Source organism: Rhipicephalus sanguineus, chromosome 2 (genome assembly GCF_013339695.2).
Source record: "Rhipicephalus sanguineus isolate Rsan-2018 chromosome 2, BIME_Rsan_1.4, whole genome shotgun sequence".
Lineage (NCBI taxonomy): Eukaryota > Metazoa > Arthropoda > Arachnida > Ixodida > Ixodidae > Rhipicephalus > Rhipicephalus sanguineus.
The window spans coordinates 32,824,360-32,846,294 of record NC_051177.1 but is presented as its reverse complement, the minus strand read 5'-3'; positions in this window follow the sequence as shown (position 1 = coordinate 32,846,294).

Genomic DNA, 21,935 nt, shown 5'->3' with positions numbered 1-21,935 from the left:
TATTTCGATTGATTGCAAATCTCATGGAAAAAATCATCTCAGGGGAATAGGCGTGCGCACAGGGGGGGCAGGGGGGGGGGCGCAAAATCTGCCCCGTACATTGACCCTTACGATAGCAATTATATGGACACTCTCGGCGGATTTTTGCCGTCGCCGTTGCCGTAATTTTCCGTATAAAGTCCAAATTAATAACATCACCACGCTTATTCTAGCCGCGGGTAAAAGCTCGCGAGCGCTGGCGACGAACGCGGCTGAAGCGGAGATTAAACTAGCCGGCCGTCTGTCTCCGCCGCATGAGATAACATCTTCCCGCGTGCGGGCCTGCCGTCGATTGCTCATCAAACAGAGAGGAAACGCCCCGCCCGTCTTTCGTAAGGAGCATGAAGGGACGCCAGGGGAGCGGAAGGGGGGGGGGGCGCATCTTTCGAAGGGCGCAGTCGCTTGAGCGCGCGCTATCTCGAGGCATCAGGAGACAGCTCGTAAACTCGCTGTGCTCTCAACGCTTACTTCGCGTTTAGAAAACTCGGAGCAAGAAAACGCTTCGGTTCCTGGAGGGGCCATAGTCCCTTAAACCAGCGTTTTGTTGAGTTACGCGAGATCGGATCCAAAAGAGTTAGCTGCTAGTCTTACTTCGTTTCACAGTAGAATTTTTTGGTATCGCATTCATTGCTTCGCTCTTAAGCGAAACTGAGTTTTTTTAACCGTTAGCTATTGACCCCCGAAAGCGAGGGGCGGACGTGTAATATGGCGTAGCCGCTTCACTGTGGGCCGTCAGCGACGGGCCCGCTACTGACAGCTGCGCATTTGCGGCTGCTCCGACCAGGAGATATGATTTTACTAATGAGATGACATTTTTAAAAAAGCAAGCAAAAAATTCAAATTGGAACCCTAGCAGCTCGAAAGGGCAGGGCCTTTAGGGGGTATTTACCGCAGAGTGATTACAAACTCGGACGTGCTGGCGGAAGGAATTACGAAAAAGCTGTTCTGGATGAAGATCCACGGATAAAGTATATCTGAGGAAAAGTGTCAACGCGTTTCCACCGTTCGCGTGCTCTTCCATAAACGCGAAGCAAGGAAAATTCGATATTGTCCCATATCTACTGCGAGCGATCACAGATTTCATTCCGCGATGTTCGGAAACAGAAGTGACAGACATTTTAGCGGCACTCATGTAGTTATTACTGAACATTGCTTTCCTTACGTGCCGTGCGACGCTTGAAACGAGCTATCAGCAGCGTTTCTGGAACAGACGACGTCCGCCGATGAATCGCCGTCGCACTTTCTCGCTACCGATAGGCCTAGACGTCACGAGCCTCTGCGGAGAGCGCGTTTTGCTGTCGAGCCGACTTGCAGAACAGAAGCTGCGTCGGCACCGTGCATGGCATCGTGGCTTACTCGGAACGCACGCGCTAGCGCTATTTATTCAGCGGAATAATTCTTGGTCCATGACTGCGACTTTATTGGCAGCCCCAAGATCGAGCTGCACATGTTCTGACGCGCCGGCGGTGCGATTGCCGGTCATAGACGCCCCAAACCCGAGACTTTGGCGCAGTTTGGCGCAAATTTCGTCGATATTATCAGAATGGCGCAGTAAATACAATTTGGCGCACTTTGGCGCAGTTGGCGCAGGAGTGGAATCACTGCATATAATAAGAATAGCTTCTATGAGAAGCCTTCGCACGACGGCGCAAATACCGGTGTGGACTTTTACCTTGTCCGTAAAAGACGGTTTGCACAATACCGTACATCCGGACAGGTGTACAGCAGCAATAACGCTAAATTTTTTTTTTTGGGGGGGGGGGGGGGTTGGGAAGGGGTGGGGGGCGGGATGCATGGTGTATACTAGGGGTTTGAGACATTTCGCTAGTGGCCCGGCCCGCACACATGACCGTCTTCGTCACATTTGTTTTTATTTTATAAATAAGTATGTTCGTGAGCTACATAGACATGACTGGTCTCAAGCCTTTCTTTCGTGAAGAACATGTGGTCACCATGTGCTGAAACATAACCGTGGAACAAAAACTCTATATTTCAATTCGCGTCCAGATTTCACTCGTCTTGTACATCGGTATCGATGTTTCTCAAATCCTGACTTCTAATCCCCTTCAGAAATGGCCTATATACGAGATATGTGAAAGGCTTTCTTTCAAATGGCAACGTCGTTTTTTTCAAACTCTCTCCCACCATATTCACTGTCTCGGCCCTTGGAACTAAATTTCGCGACTGCGGCCCGCTAGCTATAAGCTGAGTTTGAGACCCCTGGTGTATGCGTAAAACGATGACGTAAAACTGCAATGAATTTTCATTTTCTACTTATCTGCTGGCGTAAGTGATTATTTGTTGATATACTCACTAACGTGCAATCTTTTAGCAATTTTTCTTCAACGAGAGAACATGTGCAACACAGAAACGTATCAGACATATTGCATTGTTGCACAAAGCGTCGCAGGACACGCCGCTATTCGCGCTATTGCCACTTATAGCTCCCATTACGTGGCGATTAGTAATACGAAAAATATTCAAGAAGGCCTAAAACAGGAAAACAAACATAAGTAAAACATAGAAGTGGTTGTGTATCAAACACTCACATTGAATGAGTACAGAAACACAATACAGACGGCGCTCTTAATAGCTATGAGCATGAAGTATAGTCAACTTACCTGTTGAGACAATAGAAAATTCAGTGCCTATGGAAAATTGCCCGAAACGACTCGTTGGGACGCTCGTTAGTAAAGCGGAGCATTCAGTAAAACAACGTTTCTCGAATCCCATTCTTAACATATTTAAGATGGCTGCTAATTATTTTCATTATTATAATGCAAACTCAGTTTCGCTATTTTCCTAAGCGGTAAGCAAAATGTTTTGTACTTTAACTCAAGAGACGCCCACATAATTATATATTTGCTTTCAAAATCGCCTTGGCAACGTGTAACTGTGTAAACAATAGTAGAAACATAAAGCAGACAGAAGAATAAAACACAGATCTTATTTTGGGAGCGCGTTACAGAAGACATATTGCAGTGACCAGACCGGAAAAACAGTAAATAGACCTAGGTAATGTATGGGATGGAAAGTGACAGCTAAGAAAGCACTTGTGCTAAAATCAAATTATGATTTCATAAATTCTTTGAATAAATGTAGGAGGAAGTCAAAAATAAGGTACGCCAAGATATTTTCTGTTAGGTAAACGCTTGCTCTATTAGATCTAGCATCAGGCAGTGCTGCTATAGTTGTTAGAATCTTATTTGCATATAGATTAATTCATTGCATGCAAGTCAAACTTACATCCACGAGATCCTTCAAATCGCTGATACGTAAAATCCACAAGACACAAAGCAACCCCATTCTTGCACACATCACATTTCGTTACGGAGCAAGGCGCAATACCTAAGAGGATCTTCAATAACGACACTGTAGCAACATCAGAATTTGCGCGATAGATGCTGCACGCAGGGGAGTACGCGGCGCAGGACAGTGGCTAAGAGCAAGTTTCGCGGCATCGGCGCAACTAAAAAGGAAAGAAATCGAGAAAACAAAAGGTACGTGGGCTGGGCGTTGACGTCCGCGCGCTTAATTGTCTTCCTCATCTTCTGCCCTCACTGGAGGACACTGGCGGAAAAATAAAATTGCGTCACTGTCCTTAGACTTATTCAAATGGCTTAGTGGCACCAGTACCAGCTTGAGAAGCGGTGCTTGGCCAGCGATTATTGTATCGCACGGTTGTGTTGAGATACAAGTATCTTGTATCTTAAGATACACGATACATTATCGAATATATCGGAAATACAGATGTCACCTATCCCGTGTATCCATCTGTCGGCTCCCATTTTGACCTCAGATACAGATACTCATCTTTCGGGACGTATCGCGATACAGATACAAGATACCCATAGAGTATCTAAGATAGTATCTAAGATACATGTATCTTCGATACTGCCCAACACTGGCGCGAGCTGCGCCTGTAGCGGTCGCCTCTGGAACTAAGGTTACGCTTACGGCGCGGGACTTTGCCCCAGCTTAAGAAGCTGGCGAGCGAACTCCTAAAATCCCTGAACAGGGAGTGTCGGTGGAGCCAACTTACCGTCAAGCGGACGTGCCTTTACCAAGGGCAGCATCTGCCTTCACAGAGACTGACGAAGCAGCATCTGCCTTGACAAAGGCAAGCCCGCTTGTCGGTACGTTGGCTCCACCGACACCAACTGTTCAGGAATTTTTCACTTCGTCAAGCTTCCATCTACCCCTGAACTTCTACCTTATTTAGGTTATATGGAGAAAGGAACGCTTTGGCGATTTGCGCGTGAGACCATCTTGAGAGACGTTTGTCACAGAGTGCCGGATTTCTGTGGTGAGGCGAGTTCAAAAACAGCTTTGTTCTTGTTCGGTCTGTCCACTTGTTTACGTTTCGAGGTGCGGATATCGCACAATCGAGATCATGATGCTCTCGCCACTGGTTGTTTGTTGGGACGCAGCAGGAATAAGAAAAAAAAAAAGAATTATGAAGGCGAAAACCTTAGACGCTTCATGAAACGCGAAAGTTGACCGACGGTGTCGGCATCAACACGAGGGATGCAAAAAATCATCAGGCGATGACGTCGCCATATGACATCATCATGACGTCCCAGATAGCCAAAATTTGTGACGCCATCATGACGTCAATATGACGTCACATGATGACGTCATCACATGGCATCGTCGCTTGGGCGTAGGTGCGCGGATCCGGAGGCAGTGCGAAACCAGGTGGGGTGCAGATAGCTTTTAGAGGAAAGGAGGGGGGGGGGTGAGGTTAGGATTAGTATATCAAGTGAAAAGGGAAAGATGGCTTTCGCCTTCGAGTGTTCTTGCTAATGCATGAGGGACTCTGTGAGTTTTTTTTTGTATATTGAGACTATCATCACAGTTTTCTTTCCACGCCGTGGTAGTTGCGTTTTATATTTCAACCGAAGCTGGGACAAAACAGGGGAAGTCTGTTTCAGTAAACGGCTATGACCTAAACGTTTGCAGCTTGTTGAGCAGCTGCTTAACGGCCACCGGTGTTAAGGGATCTCCTTTTATTTTTGTTTACTGCGCACAGATGAAAAGGAATAGCTGCATCAGACACAGGGCCACCGCGGTGGTACAGCAGTTACGGTGCTCAGCTTCTGACCCGAAAGACGCGGTTTCGATGCCGGCCGCGGTAGTCGCATCCGAAGACCTCCACTACGTCGTCGCTCATAGCCTGAGTCCAGGGCTGGGCAAAGATACTTTGAAATTGTATCGCGATACGATACAAGATACTCAGGCAAGAAGTATTTGAGATACAGATACAAGATACTGCAACACTGATTGTATCCGATACGATACATTCCAATTGTATCTTAAGATACTTCGATACATTATCAAATTTGTTAATATATATCTATATAACGCGGCATTAAATGCCTATGGACATAGATGTTCGCTTGAGTATTTATTAACTGCGACCAATTGTGTTTCATTTGAATGAAAACTCTGTTAGTATCTCAAAAGTTTTGTACTTCTTGTTCAAGGTATATCTGTTTCATTCCGAAACAACTTATTGGCGCTGTTTTAGCTGCTTAATATAACAGCTTTTTATACATTTCGCAGATAGCGGTTCTTGCTTGCAGCTTTTGTAACTGATGGGAGCTAGTTGCTGCTCTGCTTGCTGACCATTGCCAAGTGACCATATGAACTTCTATAAGAAGCCTCCGTCGATGGTGCAAATACCACTGTGGAGTTCTACCTTGCCGGTAAACATATTGCGGTTTTCGCAATAACGGATCACCGGACAGGTGTACGTACGTCGCCACGAACATGTGCAGCCCAGAAACGTTTCAGACGAATTGTACAGTTGAGCCAAGCGCTGCAGGACACCGCCACTGTTCACGGTATTGACACTTATAGATCCGATTACCTGGTGATTAGCAGCAGTAAAAGAATTCAGGGAAGGCTAAACAACGAAAACAAATATATCTAAGTAAAATAGAAAAGCGGTTCCGTATCAAACGCAGCGAATAAGTATAGAAACACGATACAAGAGGCACCCCCAAGAGCTAATAATAATTGTTGCGTTTTACGTCGAGAAACCACGATACGATTATGAAAGACGCTGTATGGAGGGCTCCGGAAATTTTGACCACCTGGGGTTCTAAGACCTACATATAAGCACACGAGCCTCTACCATTTTCCCTCCATCGAAATCCGGCTACCGCGACCTTCGGGCCAGCAGTCGAGCGCCATAAGCACTGGACCACCGCGGCGGGTAACCCCTAATAGCTACGACAATTAAACTCAGTGCCCATGGAAAATGGCGTAAAACGACTCTTCGGGCGCTCATGAGAAAAACAGAGCATATGGTATAACAGTGTTTCTCGAACATCTTTGCCAACATATTTAATATGGTGCCTAATAAATTACGTTATTATAATGCAAACTCAAATTTGCTAATTTACTTAGCAGTAAGCAGAATTATCCTTACTGTATACTCCAGGCGCGCCCGGATTATTATATATTCGTTCTCAACATCACCTTTACATAACAGTAAATTCAAGTGGAATATAAGTATATAAACTTATATTCCACTTGAAGAAGAACGGAAGCAGAAATGACGCAGACAGTTAAAACTAGGCATAAAGCAGAGAGCTTACATTGGCAGCACGTTAAAGGCACATTGCAGTAAGTAGAACGGCAGAAAAAAAAAACAATATAGAGACGTAGGTAATGTACGGGATGGAAAAGGACAGCTAAGAAATAACTTCTGCTAACAATCAAATTATGATTTTAAAAACTCTTTGAATAAAAGAAAAACAGACGTACGCCAAGATAGCATCTGTTAGGTGAATGCTTGTTCTGTTAAATTCAACATCGGCACCGTTGGTGCCATAGCTGTTAGACTCTTATTTGCATATAAGTCAATCTTATTGCATGTAATGCAAACTTGCATTCACGAGATCCTTCAAATCGCCGAAGTGTGAAAACCACGAGAGGCAAAGCAACCCGCCATTCTTGCATTCTTTAGACTTCGTAACGAAGCACCACACAACGAACTTCGATAATGACTTTATAGCGGCATCAGCATGTGTGCGAGAGACGCCGCACGCATTGTAGTACGCGTCACAGGAGAGTGGCTTAAGTGCCGAGTGTCATGGCACTTGCAAAACTAAAAAAAATCACAGCATATCCACGGGGTGAATGATGATGAGTGGGGCGAAGCTCCGGAGGGAATCATCGGTAAACCGTGAAACTCTTCCGTGAAATTCGCCCAGTACATTATATAAAGAGTGTGAAACACCGTGTATATATTAAACATCAAACTTTTATTGCACTGTTGGTTTACGTGGTCCCTTCATTATCACCGCTTTGTGATCGGTGAAATGCAGGGAAAGTGTCCGCTCCCGAGCGAAAGAGAAAGCGCGCCAAGAGCGAGCGCCTTGTTAGGGTGGCTAGAAGGGGAGGTGTGCTGAGCGCGGCGGCCAGCCATAGGAGAGGGTGGTCCTCTTTCGCGTGATCGCCGCTAGGGCACAACGTAGCGCTGCCATCTGGGGCGCCGTCAGCGTTTCCGCGGAGAGAGGCTAATCCGGCTGCCAACGCCTGGCCGGTGGTTTGTAGCTGTATAGTTTGCTGCGAAGTTTTGGCGTGTGCTGTTGATTCATGAGTGCTGTGTGCTGGCAAAGATGCCGTCTACCTCAAAGAAAACAACTCAGCGTTGGTGCTTCGTGCCAGGGTGTGATTCCGGCTACAGATCTTGTTGGGAAAAAGTGTCCCTTTTCCGTGCACCGACTTGCCAAGAACTGTTCTTGAAGTGGGCACGCGCCATTCCGAGGGCTGAAAAAGCGCTTTAAGAGAATTCTGCTGTTTACGCAAAGCATTTGCGCAAACAGCGGAATGAATGACAAAATGTCAAAGAAATGAATGACAAAAAAGTCAAAAGGAGAAAGCCTTGTGTGATGTGAGGCAAGCCGTGAAAACGGTCAAGTGCATTCTGTTGTACACAAAAAGTTTCTTTACATAGTAACATGTTGCATTTATTTATTTGGTTTCTAAATTGAGCCTCAAAAGACTACAGAACGTTGTATTGATGATGTATGCCATGGTTTAATCCTGATTTGGTTGGCGCAAATCAAGTTATCTGCTTTCGCACGTAATGAGGCGCACGAATAAAATGATCAGAGTGCATTGGAGCATAATTAAGCCCCCAGGGCCGTAACTAAGGGGTGGGGGGGGGGAGGTTGAGGGGGCTCTGACACCCCCCTAAATTTTTTCTTGCTTTATTTATTTCTTTATTTATCATAGTACCCACAGCGCCCAAGGGTATATTACAGTCCACTCATGTGAACAGGCACTAAGTTAGCAAGTCGTATAGTAATCGGGTAATGAAGATTTTTCTAAAGACTTTTCGGGTGACACTAAAATACTTGCACGCCTTCACAGCGACCACCAGTTGCCAAAGTTAGCCGTTCTACACAGGGCCGTACCCAGGAATATTTTTCGCGGGGTGTTTGTGCAGTGGTGTAGGCAGAAATCTGTTTCGGGGGTGGGGGGGGGGGCACCGCCTTGATCCGACATAGGATGCAGGGGAGAAAATATTTCGGGGGGGGGGCACGGGCCCGGTGTGCCGCCCCCCCCCCCTGGCTACGCCACTGTGTTCGTGTGCAAAACGACTAACTGGTGGTCGCTGTGAAGGCGTGCAAGTATTTTAGTGTCACCCGAAAAGTTAAAGCATGAACAAATTTCGGGGGGTGTCAGAACCCCCTCAACCCCCCCTTAGTTACGGCCCTGGTTCTCCACACAAACACCCCCCGAATAAAATTCCTGGGTACGGCCCTGTAAGCCCCGCTCTCCCAGTAGCAGTGCTTCAATATAGCTTTCCAAGAGGCCTGCTTGCTTTCCGTCGGAACAAAACTGGGATCTGTACGCCGTATTTCAAACCCGCATGATAACAGTAGCGCAATACAAGCTGTGCTCTAACTAAGGAACTGCATTATCAGCTAAAGTTTTATATAATTTGGTAACGCATTTCCACTGAAGCGTTCTCCCTGCCGAGAACAGAGAACGGCTACGTTCGCTGACGGCGCCCCCGACGACAGCGCCGCCCCACGGCATTCACGCGAATGGCGGCCAACTTTTGCCGCCCGGTCATCACACCTCCCCTTCTAGCCACCCTAGCCTTGTCTGCCTCCATCCGGCGACTCCGAGCGAAAGAGAAAGCGCGCCAAGAGCGAGCGCCTTTTATGATCGCAGGCATCCAATGACATGCGCATTCGCATTATACAAGCGCCATCTGTTATCTTTAAACAGCAACTCTAATACATGAAACGCCATCTAGTGAGCAATTCATTAAACTAGAGCTGGCTACATACATACTACTACTACAGAGGAGGGAACGACCCACACCCTAAGGAGCTTCGCCCCTAAAAAACGATTAAACAAAAATTCGGCTGGGCGCAGACGTTCGCGCGCTTGTCTGTCGAGACCACGCGAGCGCCATCTCGTAACTCTGCTCAACCAATATATAGGGACACTCGGTGCTTATCACCTATCCTCGCTGGAAAACTCTTGCGGAAAGATAAAATAATGTTACTGCCTTTAGTTTTATTAGGGTGACTTAGTGGCAGCAGTATCAGCTTGAGAAGCTCGAGCTCAGCCAACGTTTATTGCTTCGCACGGTGGTGGTGCGATCGCAGTATCTTGTATCTTAAGATACACGATACAATCTTCAATGTATCGGAAATACAGATACAGATGCTTGTTTTGCGAGACGTACCGCGATACAGATACAAGCTACCCAAAAAGTATCTAAAATAGTATCGAAGATACATGTATCTTCGATACTGCCCAGCACTGCCTGAGTCGCTTTAGGACGTTAAACCTCACACGCAAAAAAAAAGCCAGACATCAGACCCCGCTGCCCAAATGCGCAGTTGTTTAATTGCAACCACTCACTACCCTTAAACTAACACTCATATGCCATCACCCCAAAAACACGATGTGTTGCAAATAAATAAATATAAATGAAATGAAGAAGGCAACAAACCAAGTCAAGGGAGCCATCCAAATGTATCTGCACTCAGTAAATGTCGATTCCCCAGAGAGGTAGCGGTTTGATCCGTGTTTACGCTACACCCCTTCACAGGTCTTCTCGTCTGCGCTGACGTTTGGTCCGAGCACCTCAGCTTCTTGAATTAAAGCAGCGATGGTAATAATCTATCGCACCTCTGTCCCATATTCCCGAGTAAGCGAGAGGTGTCTTGCAGAGAGGCTACTTCTATCGCAAGAAGAGTTTTTTCCCGCCTGTCAATTTCCGGCTTTTTCATCGCATTGATATACCGGCTTCGTCAGTTCTTAAACGACTTTGTCGAGTTGCCTGGATTTAATGTCATCTGGGATAAAAAGAAGGGGTGTCTTTATTACGCGTTGTAGACAGCTTTGTCTAAGCTTTAGTGTTTCATCTCACTTCAGAAGATGGAATCACTCACTCACTCACTCACTCACTCACTCACTCACTCACTCACTCACTCACTCACTCACTCACTCACTCACTCACTCACTCACTCACTCACTCACTCACTCACTCACTCACTCACTCACTCAGTCAGTCAGTCAGTCAGTCGATCGATCGATCGATCGATCGATCGATCAATCAATCAATCAATCAATCAATCAATCAATCAATCAATCAATCAATCAATCAATCAATCAATCAATCAATCAATCAATCAATCAATCAATCAATCCATTCGCAGCCTTCAAATGACCAACCCACATAGGCAGCTTAACGGCAAAGGCAACGCGCCGTCAGCGTTGTGGCTTAAAGGAGTACTGACAGGATTTTGAAGTGCAGCAAAACGGACGTTCTTGGTTTCCTTGGCATGTAGTGTTAACGCTCTCCCCACACCGCATCCGGGAAACACTTATAGATATTTAAGTTTGATTTTAAAGTTTTCATCTCCCAGCATCTGCAAGGCAGCTTCACCGCATGGAGAGCCCTATGACGTTTCAAGTCAGCTCACTTTGTTTGCGAAATCTGGGTTCTGCATGCAGCCTAAATCACAGAAATCGCTGTCGGAGGTACTGGACGACATTTCACTCATCATGAACCACGTTCGACTGACAGCAAAGGACAGCAGGTGCATATTTAGTGGGTTGCAGTCTGCCCGTGACGTCACGGGCAGACTTGACACGTCACTATGAAGCCGCCCTCTCGAAACCGAAACCGAAACTGCTGGTTGAAAGAAGCGGTATTAAAATATATGCATTGCATCCCAGGCACCACGGCACTCTTTTTAGGTTCTCGACACCCGTGTTTTCATTTAGAGCAACAACCCGAAAAATTTTAAAATTCATGCCAGTACTCCTTTAAGGAGCCTGTATAGCGTAAGCCCAAAATGTTTTCCAAGAAGCTCTTTTACCTTACAAAGCATCTGCAAATTCAGATAATATGACAGGAACGTTACTTTCTACCGATTCTACCGTACAGCGCAAATAAACGAAGACAAAAGGAAGGCACTCTATGTCGTTTATGTGTGTTGCTTTTGTCTGCGTTTGCGCCGCACATAGTATATATCAACACAGGGCAGGCTTTCTGTGTCTCTCGGCTTATGTAAATGTTTGTAGATTATGTAGATGCCCGGTCAAACGCGCAATTTGACCGTCGGCGTCCCGTGGCGCCGGCGATGAGTGATGCAAAAGACGTCGCAGATCGACCAAATTTGTGACGTCATTATGGCGTCATCATGACGTCACATGATGGCTTCATCACATGACCCCATAGCTTGGTCAAATGTGGTCCGATCACAGAGACAATACAAAACCAGGTTAGGTGCCTCCGATCTTGGAGGCAGTGCAAAACTACGTTAGGTGCAGGAATCTTTGGAAGGGTGGCGGGGCAGGATCAACATATCGACTGAGAAGAAAAAGTAGATGGCTTTCGCCTTCGAGTCGTCTTAGGTGAATGCAGGAGGGACCCTGTGAGTTTTTTTCCCAATAGCTATGCATCATCTTGGCCAGTATAAAGTTCTGAGAATAAGCGTTATTTACTTGTATAGTTCTGGGTTGTACGGCATATCTGGGCTGTACCTGAGTTGTACACAGGACAAAGCCGACATTGCCCCTTGTAAACATTTTTTTTGATACGTCAGTAAAACTTACATTACGACTTAAGAGCCACGCAAAATGTCAGGTGACGGAAGTAGAATAAAAGGCTGGAAATATTCTCAGCAAACATGCCTTTCTTTGTCTTCACAGAAAATAATGAGAAAAAGAAGGGACGCTGGCCCCTATTTACGCACTTTTATACGTGCAGTCGAGGCTGAACCAGCAATATGCTTAGCAGATGATCGCTAGTGCAAGGTGACGGTTGTGACAACTTGTGAGCATTTTATATTGAAATTACTGCCGCTTTTGATGAGGATTCACAAAGCTGTGATTTATGGTGGTTCGCCGTCTTAGAAGATTGTGGCGGTAAGCTCTGATGGCGTTAAATGTTTTCATACTCCAGAATGAGTGTCAGTGCACAACGCTTTCGTTACAAGTTGTAGTTACAGAAGGTGTCGCGAGAAATTGTGATTCTCAAGCCAAACCAGCAGCAATGCCGCACTTATGCAGGCGAACAAATGGGCCGATTTTACTGAACACTTAAGCCATGCAAGGAGTCTACGCGTATCGCAGCCAATTTCTTGATCCAATCACTGAACCGACAATTTTACAGGCGTTTTGCTTTTTCTTTTGTGAAACTATTGGACCACCAAATGAACGATAAATTCTACTGCTATGCATTCGGCAACGTTTACTGTTGGTAGTACGAAGTCTGTTTCAATCGCCTGGAAGAACCACCAGTTTATGATAGTTGGGCCGAAATGTCACATCGTTTCTTCTTGCAAATCGCCGGTCGATGTAAAGCTGTGACTGTACATTGCACCGTGGCGCGTGGAAATCCTGCTAGTTTTGCAGTTTTCTGGGGAGTATAAAACGGCTATCATGAGACATTATACAGAACCAACAATATTCGCATGTGAGTGTAACACTGAATAAATTGTGGAGATGCCTTCCTTGGAATACTCTCACAGACTTCAGTTCTTGTTGCCCTAATACATTTATCAAAGTGACATTCTGATACGCAGCTACAGAAATGTTGGCAGGCAGTTCTGGGCATACCGGGGGCTTTCTTATGTTTGTGTATTTTGACGCTTGCTTGAGTGCAATGCTTAAACGTGGCCCCTACCGAAGACAGTTCATCGCAAGTGTACGCTACCACTGAAAAATGAGTTTCTTCGCGAAACACAGTCTCGCTCCTGCTCGACAGCCGTATTCAAGATGCGTGGGATGAAGTGTCGGCCATCACACACTTTAAGCCTGTCCTCTCGGTGACCGTGAATACGGACGTGTTGCCCTTGGGAGCACGCGCTGCAAATAAATGGATTGCACATAGTGCGTATAAGCTACGACGAATGCTTGCTCCTCACAAGGCACGCGGCGTACCGAAAGTATAGCTTTAGCCTTGAAGTTCTTGAGCGTGCGTCGTTTCAAATGAAAAAGAAAAGTAAAAGCTTGCGGCAGTCAGACGCTTAGAGAAATGTCGGGGGGGGGGGGGGGCGCTATTCTTATATTTCCGGGAAATCTTGACCCTAAAAAAGAAGTATGGGCGAGACGGTCAAAATCATATTTGTATTCTAGCGGCCTGCTGATCACCCGATGGTAGCGGGATCGCATCCCAACCGCGGCGGCTGCATTTAGATAGAGGCGAAATGCTAAGAGGCCGCTTACTTAGACCTAGGCGCGGGTTAAAGAAACACAGAAATTTCCGGAGTCCTCCACTGCGGCGTCACTCATGTCATGTCTGTCATGGTTTCGGAAAGTAAAACACCAGCATTTATATTAGGGGCGAAGGCAGCCGTTCGTCCCCGTCGTAGTAGTGCGTAACCAGTCTTAACGCTAGTACCAGATCTTGACCTCCAAGGTGGTGCCGGTGGGAGATTTCTCCTGTGCGTTGCTGAACAATAAAAAATTCGCAGCGTGCGCGTTAACTAAAAGCCGAATTCTTCTGTCTCTCATTCCCCATTAACAGCCATTGGCATGTTCCAGTAGGAAACGTTACTAGAAGTAGAAGTGTAAGTGTTAGCTAAAGCCGACTTCTTCTGTCTCTCATTCCCATTAGCAATATTAATGAGAACTAACAGACAGCAATGCCAAGGAAAGTATAGGGGGTGTTATTTGTAGTAATTAGAATATAAATGTGAAGAAAGTAAAGTGGACGAAAAGATAACCTGCCGCCGGCAGGGACCGAACCTGCGACCTTCGAATAACGCGTCCGATGCTCTACCACTGAGCTACGGCGGCGGTCATCTCCCCGTCCACTTTATAGGGTATATATGTGGATTGAAACTTAGGAGTGTCAGTCAGCGCCAGTCGCAGCCATGGCGGCGAGTGTGGAACACTCTTTTTCTGCCTTTTTGGCGTCACGTAGCACGTGATCTATTTACGAGCAGGCAGCTGACCAATAATCCCTCGCATACTACCTGAAGGCATCATGTCTGCCAGAACGAGACCCTCGCTATGAATTAAGGAAAGAAGTTTACTCTTAAGGGCTCGTTTTTCTTTGTTAGACACAATATTAATGAGAACTAACAGACAGCAATGCCAAGGAAAGTATAGGGGGTGTTATTTGTAGTAATTAGAATATAAATGTGAAGAAAGTAAAGTGGACGAAAAGATAACCTGCCGCCGGCAGGGACCGAACATGCTACCTTCGAATAACGCGTCCGATGCTCTACCACTGAGCTACGGCGGCGGTCATCTCCCCGTCCACTTTATAGGGTATATATGTGGATTGAAACTTAGGAGTGTCAGTCAGCGCCAGCCGCAGCCATGGCGGCGAGTGTGGAACACTCTTTTTCTGCCTTTTTGGCGTCACGTAGCACGTGATCTATTTACGAGCAGGCAGCTGACCAATAATCCCTCGCATACTACCTGAAGGCATCATGTCTGCCAGAACGAGACCCTCGCTATGAATTAAGGAAAGAAGTTTACTCTTAAGGACTCGTTTTTCTTTGTTAGACACAATATTAATGAGAACTAACAGACAGCAATGTCAAGGAAAGTATAGGGGGTGTTATTTCTAGTAATTAGAATATAAATGTGAAGAAAGTAAAGTGGACGAAAAGATAACATGCCTGCTCGTAAATAGATCACGTGCTACGTGACGCCAAAAAGGCAGAAAAAAGAGTGTTCCACACTCGCCGCCATGGCTGCGACTGGCACTGGATTTCTCCTGTGCGTGATTAAACAATGAAAATTCACAGCGTACATGTAAAATTAAAGTGAACTGCAAGTCGTCATAACTTTAGTATAAACGCGCCCGATCTCACGTCGGTGATGATGTACTGGGCAGAATTCAAGGAAGATTCACGGTTTACCGATGAACCTCCGCAGCTTCGCCCACTCATCATCATTCACTCCGTGGATATGCTGTGATTTTTTTTATTCCAGCGGCCTGAGAACTTCAACGAAGCCATTTATAGGCTCCGTACAGTGGAGTTTGCGGCGACCCTGGCGCCACCTGCCGCAGCGACGCGACAGCAACGGGGCGGTGTGCTGCGGCCTGCGGCTAAGCCGACTGAAGCGCATTCGTTTCCCGCGCATTGTAGCGTCGTCCACGTTCGGGGCCATTTCCGTTTGTTTCTCCTTTTGTGACACGTGTTAGGACCACTTTGGGACGGTGCAATGGCTTGTGCCTCGGGAGGAAGTGGTGGAGGCGTGAAAAAACGCCCCTGGAACCGGCGATACTGCTGCGTCAAGGACTGCCACAACCACGAAGGACAGCCCGGGATAAAGTTCTACGGGTTCCCTGGCCGGCCTTGCGCTCGACACTATGTCAAAATAAACATGGATTCAACGTTTTGCGAATATTGGGGCCAGTGGTTTAAAAGCAACCAACTCGACACTAAACTCGATATGTTGTGCTTATGTTTAAAATACCGAATAAATTAGAGCTCATTTGTCTCGCTTGTCACGCGAGGCAACGCGTAGTTGTGCAGATTAGGTCGCAAAGTAGGTCCCTGTGTAGCGCGCCAGACTACGCCGACGCGCGCGCAGCGTTAGAGCTCCACAGTGGCGCACAGCTACCATCAATCAAGATCGCACCCGATCCGGATGGAATATCTTAATTTCGATCAACCATGGTAGGCGCTACACGGGCAAACTATCAGAGTCGAGCTGTTTTACTGCACTGGTCATGACTGTGCTGACACCAACTCGCCTGCGATCGTGAAGCTCCATCTCGATACGCGGATCGCAATCGATTGCAAACAGATCGAGCAAACTCACAATTCACCGCAACCTTGTTGTACCCTCTTCACATCGAAGTGTTTATCTAGCTGAAATGAGAGTGCGACAAGCGGGAATGGAATAATATAGGCCGTGGCGTACAATGCGCCACAGTGAAATGAGACACGCATTGCCCCCGGAGAGGCGTCGAATAAAACATGGTCAAACTATTCAAAACAACATTTTAAAGGTGGCAGTTCAGTCACTTCAGCTTTAATGTAACGATAGGTTTTACTCACGTGAAGAATGACTTCATACAGCTGTTTTCCTTGCTGCGAGCGGCACTTCACGTGAACGTCCACACCGTCCGCTTCTTTCACGTCGCGGACGTGTGAAGCAGCATGTAACTTCTATCCGCTGGTTAACGCGGCACCATGAAAGTAATCGCGAAGTCCTTTAATGGGCCTAAACCCCGCAAAAGGTACTTGGGACATCGCCAAGCAACAGGCAGCCTTGCAACTTCGCGCGCACAAGACGTCGGATAGCGGGCACACACGCGGACATCCGCGTGGTTTCGTTTTCCCACCGCCCCGTTGGTACCCCGCTCGCCACGGGCGGCGCTGAGCGCCGCGTCGCCGCTCCAGCCGCTCCTGCTCAGCAGCGCCGCCTGTTCACTGTACGGAGCCTATAATATAAAGGTAGGAATAGGCAGCTGTCACACTTCGACGAAACTAACGAGCGATTGTGTCTGCAATTTGACACCTCCCCGACCCCACTGACGGCTCTGAGGCTGTTCACGTTGTTTGCACAAGATACGGGGTTCTTTTCGTGATTGCGGATGTCAAACATTTCCGGTACGAAATAGAATGATCTAGGAGGTCTCACTGTGGTTTGAAAAAAGAAAGACTCCATAAGAGATCGTCATTGCAATGACGAACGCTATACTCCGACAGCCCGGCGATATACGTTTAGATCACTCTACTTCAGAGACAAATGTGTTGACGTCCGGTAAACGCAGCGACACGAGAGATGGCTGGACCGACCGTGTTGAGAAAGTTTTGTTACCAGCTTTGCTTTGTCCAGAACGCAAGTGGGTCGCCCGCCACCTGGCTTTGAGATTGCGCGTGCACTACCTGCCACTAAGTAGAGGCCACGTGGCTTGCCGTCAATTCACTGATTTCAACGATTCACGAGGTTTCATGTTTGAAGGCTGGCGTGGAAACATGACATCATTATGATTTGCCTTAAGACCTAGGCGCGTTCGTCTAATGAAATCACCGAATTCCGCGTACGTGACTTGGGTGCGCCGTGGACCGTTTCGGACGCGTCCAAGTCTCGACGTATACATGTGACATTTCGAGCGTTGTCCGCAAGCAACGAAAACAAAACAGAACAAAGCAAAACAACAACAACAACAAACTGTCCATCTGCGCTCGAACTCTTAGTGTTAAATTTCGCCCCGCCACGGTGGTCTAGTGGTTATGGCGTTCGACTGCCGACCCGAAGGTCGCGGGATCGAATCCCGGCCGCGGCGGCTGCATTTTCCATGGAGGCGAAAATGTTTGAGGCCAGTGTACTTAGATTTAAGTGCACGTTAAAGAACCCCAGGTGTTAGAAATTTCTGGAGCCCTCCACTACGGCGTCCCTCATAATCATATCGTAGTTTTGGGACGTTGAAACCCAGATAATAATTATTATTTTCATTCATTCAGACGCAACCATATATCAACAGCATATATAGACCCAAACTTTCATTGTACCCATTTCCGCCTCGTGCACTAATTTTATTTATCCTGCTATGAAGCTAAATGGATGGCCGTAATTACGGTTCTGTATAGTCGGCAGGATATCGCTAGCGCTACACTTACGCGCGTTTAGGTATATAGTCACTCGAGTCTTCGTTTCACTCGTTCCGGAACTGACAATGAATACGCATCTCTGCATTGCATTGAATCAGACGATATCCCCGAAAGCGCGACTGCCACCAAGTTGGCAAGTACGGTTCGACCTTCCGGCATCGCAAGCGGCGCGGATGCTAATGTGGTCTGTAATCAGCCGGGCCGCCGCCTCGCTATACGGCGAGCTTCGTGTATTCGGGAGTCATCAAATTGCAGAATCATTCGGGAGAAAACGCGGCGCCCGTTTTCGCAGCTACGCGGGAAGCCTAAAGGTGCCAGCCGAGCGTTGCGTTATCGGGAGCTTCTGCAGTCAGCCGGTTCCACTAGGTGAGGCAGTGTGATTGGTTCAGTAGCCGGCCCGTTCCTTTCATGTCTTGTTGCTGGCGCTTCATCCATATCGTCCTAGTCCTTTTCGAAACCTACAAGGAAGCAAGCAAAGCAAAAATAAAGCAAAGCAAAACAATAAAACGAACATAGAAACCGCATTTTTTGTTCCAAAGCATAGGAGTAGCCAGGGAAGAGGATGGTGGGGGTTCAAACGCTGCCACTCCCCCGACATTTTTGCTTCGCATGTGTATATACACACGCACACACACACACAAACACACGCACGAACATACGTAAAGGTCGTTAGAAGCTTCCCCTTCCTCCCTCTCCCCGAAAAAGCTTTCTAGCGGCGCCCCTGCTAGGAGGTATATCATATGCGCACTGCGCTGCATGATACTCCTGGTTACCTTCTGACGATTAGACTTGCGTAATGATTCATAATCATGAACACTACGATCCGGGGACGTGTTTAACATGCTTGGTCATTGTTAACGTGGTCATAACGTGTTAACGTCCCATCAGAGCGCTGCAAATAATAGTGCAAACTACGAATGAAGAAGATGAAACCTTACAAACTCGCCCAGCTTTCAACGCTTGTGACGAATGAAGTTTAACTTCAAGGCTGCTGCATGCAGCTGCTTTCTACGACGCAACCTCTTTCTGTGTACCGGAGGAGCCTTTGAAAGCTATACTTGACTCTATATCTTATTCCGGCAGCGGGGCCCCATGACACAAGAAAACGGGCTTCGAGAAAAGGTCATTGCACCAGGGATCATTCTTCTTGTTTAAGAAGGATGCGCTGACCTTTAAGTGCTGAGGTCGGGCTTTCTAATTGTTTCTTGTCTGACTGAAGCAAGGTTTATTTTTAAACTAGACAGTGGGAGAGAGATTCAGAACTATTATAGGTGGAGAAGTAAAATGGATGAATAGCCGCTGCGTTTGAAAATTGCATGACGGACCTCAGCGCTGAGAAATTTTTCTTCTAATAAAAATTAATGTCGACATAAAAAGCGCGCTGACTTATTTACCACTCTGCCATACAAATGATGTTTACGCCCCCAAGCACGGCTTCGTGTCTGTACGTACCGCGCAGCCGCAGTCGTAATGCACGTTACCACAAACTTCTCTCGACCCTCTCAACATCGATCAACACGGATGGCACGCGTGTGGAAACCTCTCACTAACTCGTATATATGTCGACTCTGGTGCGAAGGGCGTTACAGCTTTAAGCCGCCCATCTGTTCCCCCTTGACTCTGTAATGGTAGTCCGAAATGGCGCGGTGGCATGGTAATGCTTGGGATTTCGGGTGGCGTTTTCGCTTTCGAGTGAAGTCGACTGCTGGGAGCGCTTCAGTCGCTTAGTCGCTATATAATGAGGGGATTCCGCTGGGCGTCCTACGGAAGCAACGTTTGCCACATATCACTCTCATTGCGTACGCCTCGTGCCTTCGTGTATGTTCGTCGCACCAGTATTTCTGGCAGAGCATTCGTCAACGGTGTGTAGCATTCGTTTCGTAATTTTTACTATGGCATATATGGCAGCGCATAGGGTTGAAAGCATGCCATGAAAAAAAGAAGACGTACACAAGCATTTCTTTCGCGTCGCTCTTTCTCCCGGCGTGCACTCCATATGCTGCAGTGATGAACCGACTAGCTCACCAGTACATATTAAGCAAATCTTTTTATCAAACGTATATATAAATTTGGCTGTATGAGTGTAGAGGACCGGCATTCCACCTCGTCCCTCGTTCTTTCTTTATGTTTTTGTTGTTAAGGAAGTCAGCACAGACATAATTGCGTGGAACGAGACTGATCTGAAGTCTAAAGTACCTTTGCTCGCTGTGCCACGAGAGTTTCGGGAGATACTAGATTTTCGTTGCATTTCTAGATACCGAGGTTAGACGTACAGCTCTAATACACGCACGGAACGATGCATTGTTCTTGTTAGCCTCCCCGTATTTCTCCTTCCATCTGTCTATAATTCGCTCAGTGTCGCCGCAGCTCTTCGCCACATGTAATAAAGCTTCCGGGTTAATTAACATTAACAATTCGTTTAATGCCATGGCACTGGCTAGTGTGACTCAAATATCTAGCTCGAATGCCATGCTGTCAGAAAAAAGTCAGTTTCGCCGCAAGGGTGAAGCAATGAATGCGATAGCAAGTAAAGGGGCCCGTGATGGACGCGCTGCTACGCTGCAAAAACATCTGGCCCCCGGCAGCAACTAAGGCACGAGCAGACAGCGGAAGGGCAAGGTTCTCCCTGCGCAAATATTAAATGCGCCCGTTGCGCTCCTCGCGCCGTCTCTCTGGTAATGAAGAAACGCTTATAAGCGCCTGCCGTCTCTGAGTCGTGACAGCGGTACGCTTTGTGGCGTAGTGGTTAGCGCAACGCGCTGCGGAGAGACAGGTCGCTGGTTCGATTCCGCGCTTCGGAAGCATTTTTCTGAATTACTTTTCTTTGGGACTTATATATATATATATATATATATATATATATGGTGCATGATGGCGGCGGCAAAAACCAGCCGATAGTGTCCATATAATTGCTATCGCAATAAAAAGTGGTGAGGGTGGAAGCCAGCGGCAGCGGCTTGACGTCGTTTTCGCGCCCATTCGCGCTTCTGTTCGCGCTGACGCTCCTTCGATTCCCGCTCCTCTTCCTCCGAGCGAGCGACACGCGTCCGCCCCATAGCGAGTCCAAAGGGCAACGCCACCAACGCGATCTCTGCGTTGTCTACGTCACGCGAAAAAAGGGGCGCTACGATTGGTTGGAAGTGCCGCCGCCGACTGTCGCGACACTTGTGAAAGTGGCATCGGCGGTGACGAGGGGCATCGAAAATTGTCTTTCCACGCGTCGTTTTGTCCGGACGCGTTCCGCTAGAACCTAGCCGTACAGCTTTACTGTGAGATCGCTATCGTATTCAACGACGGGTGATATGTTTGACCGATAAGAGAGCGTCTTGCCGATGGCTCGGTTGTGCGATACTTCGCGAGTTGTTTTTTCATTGATATTTTGCAAGAAGCACCGAGGAAACAGACCTCTCCGATTCCGAGGTTCCAAATCCTGCTTTGTCGACGATGAAAAAAAAAACAAAGAAACAAAAAAACTAAGGGGTACTGCTGGGTCCTTTTCTTTTTCGGGTAATAATACTTGCTGGTGTTTTTGTTTTACGTGGCAAAACCACGATATGATTACGAAGCACGCCTTATTGGAGGGCTTCGGAAATTTCGACCACCCGGGGGCTCCTTAACGTGCACCCTAAATCTAAGTACACGGGTCTCTAACATTTTCGTCTCGATTGAAAATGCGACCGCCGCGGCCTGGATCGAACCCGCGACCTTCGGGTCAGCAGCTAAGCAACGTAACCGCTCCACCACCGTGGCTTTTGCATTCTACTCCCTCCTGTATAGCGTCTTAGGTCCTAGCTTAGTCTTCCGGTGCACTCGACTGCG